The sequence below is a fragment of the Triticum aestivum genome, chromosome 5B (assembly GCF_018294505.1).
Source record: "Triticum aestivum cultivar Chinese Spring chromosome 5B, IWGSC CS RefSeq v2.1, whole genome shotgun sequence".
NCBI classification, from domain to species: Eukaryota; Viridiplantae; Streptophyta; class Magnoliopsida; order Poales; family Poaceae; genus Triticum; species Triticum aestivum.
The window spans coordinates 129,663,847-129,674,997 of record NC_057807.1 but is presented as its reverse complement, the minus strand read 5'-3'; the positions used below and the strand labels follow the sequence as shown (position 1 = coordinate 129,674,997).

At 45.5% G+C, this 11,151-nt stretch overlaps 1 long non-coding RNA gene across 1 annotated transcript; it reads right to left on the bottom strand.

Moving 5' to 3' along the window:
• Positions 1-769: 769 nt before the first annotated feature.
• Positions 770-3,331, bottom strand: LOC123110783 (uncharacterized). Its single transcript, XR_006453704.1, has 3 exons — positions 3,025-3,331; positions 1,147-2,928; positions 770-1,037 (listed from the first exon to the last, which is right to left on the bottom strand). It is a non-coding gene; the product is annotated as an uncharacterized lncRNA (long non-coding RNA).
• Positions 3,332-11,151: the final 7,820 nt, after the last annotated feature.

Below are 11,151 nucleotides of genomic sequence, written 5' to 3'. Positions count from 1 at the left end.
TATGTGGACACTGGAAAAGTTTATTGAATAAAACGGTTGCTACATTTTATACAAGGGGGAATACAATTAAAGCTTGCATGCTAAATTTGTGTCGTTATGGTAAATCATTTCATCGTTCTACGACCACTTGCTAGATTGGTGTCGGTGATGAAATGGTAGAGCGCCTGTGCAAATTCTTGGACGCGGTTCTGTGCACTTTGACACCAGGGTATGTCACTATTGAGTCAATGGTGTGTGGTTGCTGTGGATACATGCGTAATGGTATGGTATCTGAAAAATTGTCATAGATTATTGTTCGAGCTTTGATTTGTCTTGTGAATTCATTTTGCTGAAAAGTCGCATGTTGACAGGCCATGTTGAGTTGCCATTGTAAGATTCATGCAAAATCTTGAACACTAAATAAGTTTCTTTTGCAACATTGAATGCTTGATGAAGAAGCCACAGCCCCTGCCAGTCCAGAGACGCCGCCACCCCTGGGTGGTCTGATGCGCTACAATCTGCAGCGTAATGTTGTTGGGTGCACCGTGCACACTACAGTGCTATAACATAATGTAATTATGTTTTACACGATTAGAGCCATTTCGAGCAAATTTGCTAAACATAGTGTGTCCCTTCCAAATACGCTATAGCGACACTATAACGGTGATATAGCGTGCTTTTTGTTTCATTGATTATGACATGGGTCTCTGTATTTTAAAGCAATATGGGGATATGCATTCACCATTGATTTATATTTTAGTATAGTATTGCGACGAGAAAACCTGATCAATGCTATAAAATTAGACATTTCCCTCCTTAGCCCAGCATGAATAACAAACAAAAAATTACAATGATCATGTTCACCATAGAGACTGATCATTTCATTCATGTAAGACAAAATAAGAAGAAAACATTGATCTTGTAAGTAGTGCAGAACCGGAAGAAACTGGAAAGGTTGCAGCCCACTTTATGTCTTTCATGAAGAGCATCTCATTGTAGATGAATAAGCAGAGCAACAATGGTAGATAAGGCATTCCTTTGTGATATAGTGCACTGTTCTGAGGAAGTCAACCAGCTGATATGAAGTTAGAGTCACCAATGGTAGATAAGCGACGCATATTTTCAAAAATAGGTTATGCAAAAAGGGATGTAGTATATATCACACACCTTCCATTGGGAACGGATTCAAGTGGAAGTCACCGATGAAAGAGAAAATACTGGAAGTCCCTAGATGGGATTCTGCACTTCAGAAAATTATAAGGATGTGGAATTAAAGATGAAATTAAGTGCATGGATATGCCCTTACTTCGCGAGACCGCCAGTTCTCGTCGCGCGTCGTTGGTGGTTTATGTATAGTTTCATATTTCACGCTGGATGTGTTTTATATGTTCCCTGACTCATTAAAACATCTCAAGTAGTCATATCGCATGGAACAGAAAAAGTAACAGGAGTATCCACATGGCCACACAACCACAACTTTTCCAAAGTAAAACTGTATACACAACATTATTCACAAAAAACAGGGGATAACAACAGCAAGCTCACAATTTCTTTTTCCTTTTTTGATGAAAAGGGGACTTATATTTGAAATATATATTTTTACAATAAATGAAAAAACGTTTTATATATTAAGAAACTATATATATATATTTACAATCAGTCGAAAGTTGGCTCACCACACAGAGTGGAACTGCATCCCATAACACACCGAGACTTGACACACAACCACCTAATTTGTCCCAGCCATGGACGTTTGTATTAGCAGATCGATGAACCTTATCAAAGTAAGTTGCAGACATGAAAAATAAAATCTATCTAATTTCTAGGACACTTGCTTTTTTTTTTTGGGAAAAGGACACTATTGCAAAGTCAGACACTTGTGTCAGATAAAAAATGATGGGCTGCATGGATCATTGTTTTGAGGCCTTGAAAACATGAGATAATCTGAAGCACCCAACTCACACTTTCTTTTTGAGGAATATGTCAAGCCCTTCATGACAAGGTCTTTGGTCCACACTTCTGCAATGCTCATGCAGGATACCGTTTTGGAGATGTGCATATTATCGAAGACGCGTATTACGAACTGTCCTAAACCTCGAAGGAAAGAAAGACAATGAGTAGGAGGAGTATAGTGCTTTAGTGAGTAGCCCCAGGGCATTCCACAGCTCGACCCGGCCATGCAGTGAAAGCAACATATGTTCGACTGGCTCCATCGCGGGGCAAATATCGCATAAGCATAACTGAAACCGACAGTGTCGAACATATGTGCCATCAGGACGACATATTCAGTGCACATCAGTCCGTGGGAGGGCCGGAGCCTGCAGATGCCGCAATAGGCAGCGGGCACCCTGACGCTGCCGCCGCTTTCTGTGCCCAGGGCGAAGTCAGCTAGGCTTCAGGCGACGGCGACGGCGGAGCCGCTGGAGGAGTAGCCAGAGATACGGCCTGGGGCACAGGGGTTTTGGCGAGGCCGCGAGGGTGCCGTCGTGCACTTTCTTGTTGTTCATGATGTAGACCATCTCGTCCATCATCGTATTGGCCTGGCCATGCCCATTACCACGGCGGCGAGCGCGGCCAACACTCTGCGCCGTCTCCCGTCTGTGCGGGTCGACCTCATCCACGGTTGACTTGCAGCAGGGCTGGCGCGAGCTCAAGGCGGCGGCCTCCCATCTGCGCTGGAAGGCGGCACCGGGCTGCGACCAAAGAGACAGCGAGAGGGCGCAAGGTAGCCGGGCCGTAGCGACCTCGCACGCTGACGGCGGGAGGGCTGCATAGGGCGGCTGGGCAAGCCGCAAGCGTCGTCGTCGGAGAATGGCTGCGAGTTGTCTGGGAGTGAGGGCGCGTTGTCGGACGCATCACGCGTCTAACTGCCATGGCGACATAGAGGTCTTGTGATGCCAGAGGCGGCCGTCTCTCGATCGAGCGTCTTTCCTACGCCGTCTGTCCTTCCTGTCATGTTCACGTTTGTGATGATCGAGACCCAGAAGCTCCACTATGATCATTGCGCACAATATCGAACACATGCAGGTGTGCATGATTTCTCACCTCTTATTTTGAGCTGCCGAGGACCATGGGAGGTGGCCCAGGCGATCGTCTCGTTCCCGCCATAGCCGAGCATGATATGGCAGGTTCGGAGCATCTGGTGCCCGACCTGAGGAACCGGCCATATGGTCAGTGGTAGTGTGATCCCACATAGGCAAAGTGGAGGCGGAGGAGATGCGTCTGTCGGAAAGGCGATGGAGTGGCCAGCGCCGGGAAGGAAAACGGGGGCCCGGCGGTCGAGGCTTCGTAGATGGACATGCCAACAGCGAAGTCTTGGAGGGGACGACCGCAGGCATCTATCGGTGGGATATGGGAGATGTGTGACCAAAGAGGAAAACACCTCCTTTTATGGGGACATACAATGAAGGCGATTGAGTCGTGCACGTTTCTAACTGGGCAATCTAGAGATATCTACATCCATCAATCGACACAAAAGAAGAAGGAAAAAGGAATACAACTGCCTACGTTGAGAGGCCGGCCATCGGGAGAAGTCTGGAAACGATCGATACATGCACGTGGTCGTGAAAACCTCGCCGCTGCATGCATGCAACTGCAAAAAAAAAACCCACCGCCTATCCACCGCTGCATGCATGCATCTGCAAAAAAAGCAGGGAAGATCAATCACGTCACGCATCTATGCTCTCCGCCATGCAGGCCCACCTCCACCGCCCCGGTTGACTTGGTACAAAATCCTGAAGAAAATCTCTAGGTGCACCCCAATGTGTACCTTATAAGAACCCCCAGTAAATAACGTGTCGCATACCTATTGGTTGGTTTTTCACTGATTGAAAAAAGTCAAAAAATCTGGGTAAAAGAAACCTGGTCAGATTTAGTATATATATATATATATATATTATACTTCCTGCTCAATCAGCACAACAAACTAATCTATGCACACTGTAAACTAATACTCCCTCCGTTCCAAAATAAATGCCTTTAATTTAGTACAGCTTTAGTACAAAATGACTGAATTTTGATGATAGGTTTGCAGGCTTTTCATTCAATCTGGTGCTCACAATTGGCAGTGCTGATTTCAGTAACAAAAAATGCAATAAGTTTACATTTCAAACCAAAATGAAACTAAAATTTACAATAAACAAGCAGTATCAGTTAGAGCATCTACACCTGGCCGCCCTATATCCGTCTCATACGCCCGGGCAGACCGCCTGATCACTGACCGGTCACAAAATACCGATCCAACCGGAGCTCTCAAACGGGTCTCAAAGCCACCGGGTTGACCGGCACCCCTCATATTCGTCCCAAATGTAAGGCGGATATGAGGCGTCCCGGGCACGCCTGGGCGCGTCCGCCACGTTATCCCGGCCCACCGCTGGCCCACCCCGACCCCACAAAAACCCCCGTCTGGCAGAAACATAGCTCACTCCGCTCCGCTCCCCTCCCCTCTCCGACGCTTCCATTTCCCCAATCCGTCAAATCCCTAGCGCTGGCGAGCATGTCCAGCACCGATAGCTCCGGAGACGAGGAGGAGTTGGTGCTCCATACCGTGCTAGAGCGCTCGCGGGTCGATACGAGCGGCAGCTCCGGGTCTGGTGCGACGCCCTTGTCGCCCGTCGCGGCAGCGCCGATGACGGCGCTGGCCCTTCCCGCCCCACGCGGATCTGCGAGGCCTGCCTGATTTGCTCCTCCTGCCCGGCGGCCTCCTCCACCTTCGCCAACTGTTCCACGAGGGCAGCGCTGGGTTTTGGTGCCTGCTCAGCCGACGCCACGGATGCAGACTTCGGAGTCGGAGGCACGAGCTGCCCACCGCGAGAGGCAGAGGGCAAGGGAGATGGCGGGCGGGTCCGACAGGTCTGCGCAGTCCGCCCGCCACCGCCGGGTGCCCGACAAGGAGGAATTATCTTCGAGTGGGTGTACCGCCGATCACTGATTGAGGCGGACACGAAGGCCCAACGGCTCCGGAGGCTGAACGCCAAGCAGTTCCGGCTCGGCATTGAGCAATCCGAGCGGGAGGCGGCGGAGGCAGCGAGGGAGGCGGCAAGTGTGGTCAAGCTCCAGCGCAAGCAAGACCGCGACATCCGGCGCTTACAAGACTACATCGTCATCTCTGATTCCTCCTCCTCCGACGGGTCTAACGGCTCCGACGTAGACTCACCTCCTGCCGCGGACTCCTACAGCTGCGCCGGCGACTGGAAGGGCAGAGGGCCGGAGAGGAAGTGGTGAAGATCCGTCTTTATTTCAAGTTTTTAGTTGTAGTTTAAATTTGTCCACCGTATTGTGTGTATTATGTGAACTTTGGCTATCTTTCGATGATCCAGTTGTGATTTTTTGATAAAGCGATTGTGCATTTGTATGTCCGCTCATAATTTACGTAGTTTTTATCAACGTTGCATGGTTCAGTGTGAATATAGGATATGGAATTTGAGATACATGAGTGTGGAGGCGCGGATATAGGGAGAGGCAGATCAGTATCCACGGGCGTGTCCGGGCGCGTCTGCAGACGTATAGAGGACCGGATTTGCTGAGTCCAACTGTAGATGCTCTTATACCCGCTTTCATTGTACCTTGTCCTTCTTCTTGATTTTTTCCTTCCCGACACTTGCAACATCTTCAAAAAGACACTCACAACATCACCCCCGTAGGTGCTTTTCAGATATGTGCACTTTGATGCAGCACAAGATGAACACGGTAGTAGCCCAAGTTTATCTTCTACGGAATTTTTCACTTTAAACAATCACCAAGGGGCTAAGGGTCCTCATAAGAATATATTACGCAAATACATTCAGGCGAGGTTCCCATCGTGTTACAACACCACTACAAGAGGCCTACTCTTGTGGCAATGATAGATCCCAATTTCTTTGCACCCGCGGTGACCCAAGTTTGAGCCTCAATCTTGATGTCAGCTAGTAGAACCGTGGGTGGGACACTCTTGAGTTGGAAGATGCAAGCGTTCCTTTCATTTCAGATTGTCCAAGAGGTGAGCATAGAGAGGGTAGCCATGGCCTTCCTATTCGGTATGGTAGAGTTAGAGAGCCCGATCTACCACTCTTTGGTTGACCGTGCCAGGTGCCAAGTGGAAGTGTTGATGCTTTCAAGCTGGAGCCAATCTTTTATCATTTCCCAAAGTCTAGTAGTGTACCAGCATCTGAAGAGGAGGTGGTTGATGGATTCTTGCACGCGCTTGCAAAGAGGACACCCCCCGATTGGGAGTGACCTTGATCTTGTGACACCAAGTATCATCTTGGAGGGCTTCCCGAACATTTCATGTCTTCCGAGAGGAAGCGGCATAGATAAGCGGTGCGATGTCTCTTGGCTTGCGGTCCTGCACCCAAGGGGGGTCCCAGAAGGGCATGCGTGCACCGTTGCCAACGGTCGAAGTGCAAAGTTAATTGGGAATCTATATGTCGACCGGCCGAATATGGAGGTCTTGGGGTGCTAAACACGGAGAAATTTGCGAGGGCACTTCGCTTGCGTTGGCTTTAGTTCGAATGGAAGGAACCCACCAAGCTATGGGTTGGGGCCGACAACCCATGTGACGAGATGGACAAAAATCTTTTCTATGCTTCAACGACCATAACCGTTGGCAACAGTGCGCGCACGCCCTTCTAGGACCCCTCTTGGGTGCGGGACCGCAAGCCAAGAGATATTGCACCGCTTATCTACGCCGCTTCCTCTCGGAAGACATGGAATGTTCGAGAAGCCCTCCAAGATGATGCTTGGTGTCACAAGATCAAGGTCACTCCCAACTTCACCTTCGAACATCTTCGAGAATTTATTGAGCTTTGGTCCACCATCCGCGACTTCCCTCTTGAGGTGCACGCTGAAGACGACATTGTGTGTAAACACACAGAGAGCGGGAGTTACAGTGCCAAGTCCGCCTACTTGGTCCAGTTTTTTTGGCATGATCCGCTCACCCATGGAGCTTGCGGTGTGGAAGGCATGGGCCCTGCCCAAGGTCAAATTTTCGCGTGGTTGCCCATGCAAAATATGGTATGGACTGCTGACCGGTTGGCAAACCGGGGGTGGCCCAATTGTGGGCTTTGTCCTCTTTGCAAGCGCGTGAAAGAATCCATCGACCACCTCCTCTTCAGATGTCAGTACACTACTAGACTTTGGGAAATGATAAAAGATTGGGTCCAGCTTGAAAGCATCAACACTTCCACTTGGCACCTGGCACGGTCAACCAAAGAGTGGTGGATCGGGCTCTCTGACTCCACCATACCGAATAGGAAGGCCATGACTACCCTCTCTATGCTCACCTCTTGGACAATCTGGAATGAAAGGAACGCTCGCATCTTCCAACTCAAGAGTGCCCCACCGACGGTTCTACTAGGTAACATCAAGATTGAGGCTCAAACTTGGGTATCCGCGTGTGCAAAAAAATTGGGATCTATCATGCCGCGAAAGTAGGCCTCTTGTAGTGGTGTTGTAACACAAACATTAAACTCGTTTTCCCCTCTTAATTAATGAATGAGGCAAGTCTTTTGCCTCCTTTCAAAAAACAAAACAATAAAAACTTTGTTCAAGATAAACTTACCAAAATGACGGAAACCTCAAGGGAATAAATTGAGCTCAATAGATGGCTACTATAGATCAAAACAGTTCTGCATCAACTATTCAATTTTTTATTTATTGCATTAAAATGTGTTCACACATAGACATGTCGAAAGTACCAAAATTCATATTCATGACCTGAAAGTAGATGCCAGTGCCACATGCCCATATGGACACCTGAAACTTTTTAGCAAGTTTATTTTATTCAAAAAATCTAGAAAAATACACAATTTGACGACTTCAATTTCACACAATTCTTTCTCTTGAACTTCGAGTTTACATCAGCTGTTAGCATGGTCTTGCCATCCGGTTCATCTACATCAATTGCGAACGAGACACAGCGTTCCATGGTCTCGAACTTTCCTTTTGAATTTGTGCATACAGTAGCCGCTTCACCGGAACGTAGACACACTCACGCTGCCAAACTGATACACCGGAACGCCATCGCGTAACTTGCCAGCTCTGGGCACAAATAGCAAGCCTTGTTCCACGGCATATACCTGGATCCGCTCCTTGATGAACTTTTCTTTTCAAAATTGATGAGCTTTTTTCAAGTTCATGTTTTTTTTTCAAGTCGATTGATATTTTTTTCAATTCTTTTTTTTCATAATCCCGCGAACTTTTTTCAAATTTGTGAACTTTTTTTCAACAAGATGAATATATTCAAATTCATGAACATTTTCTAAGCCCATGAGCATTTATATTAAAGCCATGGTCTTTTAATATTTTATAAAAAAATTCAAAATCACAAAAAACTGGTGGCTTGGTTATTTTTCTCAACCAGCAGCTCAGCACGGCGAGCGAATAAAACCCAGGAACGAGCGAGCCGAGGCTTAGCAAACAGGGAGCTCCTGTTTGGTGCCTTAAGCGCCCGAACAGCTCCCTAATGCAAGGACACGTCTAGTGAGCCGGCCCAGAAAACCTTCGCTTGATCGCATCTCAGCGAACCACTCGTAAGAGCAACTAGTTGACGAGCGCTTCTTCAGGAGCCTCACAACGATCACTTCTGGGGTGGGCTAAGGGCACGTCACTTGGCGCGCTCTCAGCCGTCGTCACGTGTCATGCTTTGGACGCTCCCTTCAGATTATTTAATTATTTATTTTTCGCACGCGTTTTCGGCTTTTTAAGCATTTTTTATATTTTTTTAACTTTTTAGATTTTCACCGATCTTCCTGAACTTTTGCACAAAAAAATTTGCGTGAAAAAGCGCATTTCTTTTGCTTCCGCGTGAGCCAAGGTTTTGCTTTCGCGAGAAGCACTGCCGTGCCTCTCGGAAATGAAAAAATCCCCGCATTTTTCTGTTTTTTCCTTTCACGAGAGATAAGGTTTTGCTTTCGTGAGAGGCACGGGTGTCCTTTCACAAGAGGCACGGCCGTGCCTCTCGAAAATGAAAAAAAAATACTTTCTGTTTTTTCCTTCCGCGAGAGACACGATTTTGCTTTCGCGAGAGGCACAGTTGTGCTTTCGCAAGAGGCATCCTCTCGAAAACGAAAAGAAAACAATCTTTTATATTTTTCCCTTCCGCGAGAGGCACGGTTTTGTTTCCACGAGATGAACGGTTGTACTTTTGCTAGAAGCACGGCCGTTCCTCTCGGAAACGAAAAAAACCTGTTGTCTATTTTTTTGCTTCCGCGAGAGGCACGCCCGTGCCTCTTTCGGAAAGGATCCCGATTCGGTTTTTTTGTCCGGGTTTTTTCGTAAAAAAAAGTCCGTCAAAACCTATAACATGGGATCTAGTATTGAAGATCTCGACGCAAGGAGTCCACCGGTGAAAACGCTTCGAAATTTGGAAGCACGGTTTAAGAGATAAAACATTTTGAATAAACGAAACTACAAAAAAAAGAAAAACTCCTAGATGGCGCACATGCATCGCGCCACTTGCGACAACCCGAGGAGGTGGGAGTGATGTTTGCAAGGAGTACTCCTCAATTAGTGATTTCGACCACTCCTCCGACCGTGATTGCCTAAAATAAAACTCATTCGATCGTGAATTCTGAAAAAGAAAACGTCGTTCGGTCGTGGAAACTTATACGTCTACCCCTAGAAAAAACTTATACGTCAATTTCAAGAGTTCACACAAAATAAATTATACATCTACCCCTCAAAAGGCTATCATCAATTTTGATACAAAAAAGTTCACAATTTTGAAAAAAAGTTCATTACCTTTGGAAAAAAAGTTCAAGGATTATCAAAAACATTTATTAATCAGTAAAAAAGTTCATTGAATTTCAAAAAAATCAAATTTAAAAAAACGTTAATCAATTTTTTTTAAAATGTAATTGAAAAATCAGTGAATTTAGAAAAGGTTGACCCAATTTGAAAAACTGATCATTTGAATTTGGAAAAGAAATCCATTGAATTTGAAAAAAAATCATCAACTTTGAAAGAACTATCAATTTGAAACAAGTTTACGCATTTAAAGAAAATAAAAAAAAGCAGGAAAACAAAAAAAGAAAAAATAAAAAACATAGAAGGCATTTCCTGAAAAATATAAGAACGGAAGTAGATACGCACCAACGAGTAGGTGGCCTAGTGATTAGTGCAGTATCCGCGCTGCTGTCAAAAAAAAAAATAGTGCAGTATCCGCGCAGCGATGAGATCCCGATTCCAAACCTAGTCTCTCACACACATCTGCACCTTTTATTTTTCAAAACACGATACAGCATAAAAAGGCCGGCCCAATGCTGACAGGGGGTGTGCACCCGTAGGCGCCAAACCCTATCGGCGCCCGTTGCGCCCGATTCTTCGGTTTGCGCAAACGGGTGCATACTCCGGCGCGGCGCTGGGCCGGCCCATCTGACGTGCTTCTATTGTGTCTTAATCGGCAAAAAAGGGGCACTACCAGGGAATATCCTAATTGCCGCTCGTTGCGTCAAACTGCCGGCGCTTCGCACATGCAAGCGTCCGAGCAGCCACGCAACGGGCCGGCCCGTTTAACTGTTCGAACGTCACCTATTTTGGGAACCTAAGGTTCCCTGCTGGTTTTTTCTGGTTTTGGGAAACTTCTAGATGGTTCTTTGAATCGGTTTTTTTTTGGTCCGTTTTTCTAATTTTTTTCTTTTCTTTTCCCTTATTTTCCTTTTTCTAGTTTTTCCTTTTGTTTCTTTATTCTGTTTCTTTATTTTTCCTTTTTCTGTTTTTTCTTTCTATTTTGTTTTTTATTAATTTAAAATTTGAGCACAATTCAAAAAAAATTCACGGATCCAAAGTTTGTGCATAATTTAAAAAATGTTCACGGTTTCAAAAAAAATTCACAATTCAAAAACAAATTACGGTTTTAATATTTGTTAACAATTTGAAAAATGTTCACAATTATATAATTTTGTTCACGAATTTTGGAATTGCACCATATTTCAAAATTTGTTTACAATTCAAAAAATGGTCGCAGTTTAACGAAAAATGTTCACAATTTTATAATTTGTTCACGAATTTGAAATTTGTTTATGTTCCAAAATTTGTACATAATTCAAAAATGTTCATGGTTTTCAAAATTTGTTCGCTGATTCGAAAAATGTTCACAATTATTGTTCATGAATTTGAAATTTATTCATGTGTTAAAATTTGTTCACAGTATAAAAGAAATATGGTTTCAAAATTTGTTCGGAATTCGAAAAATGT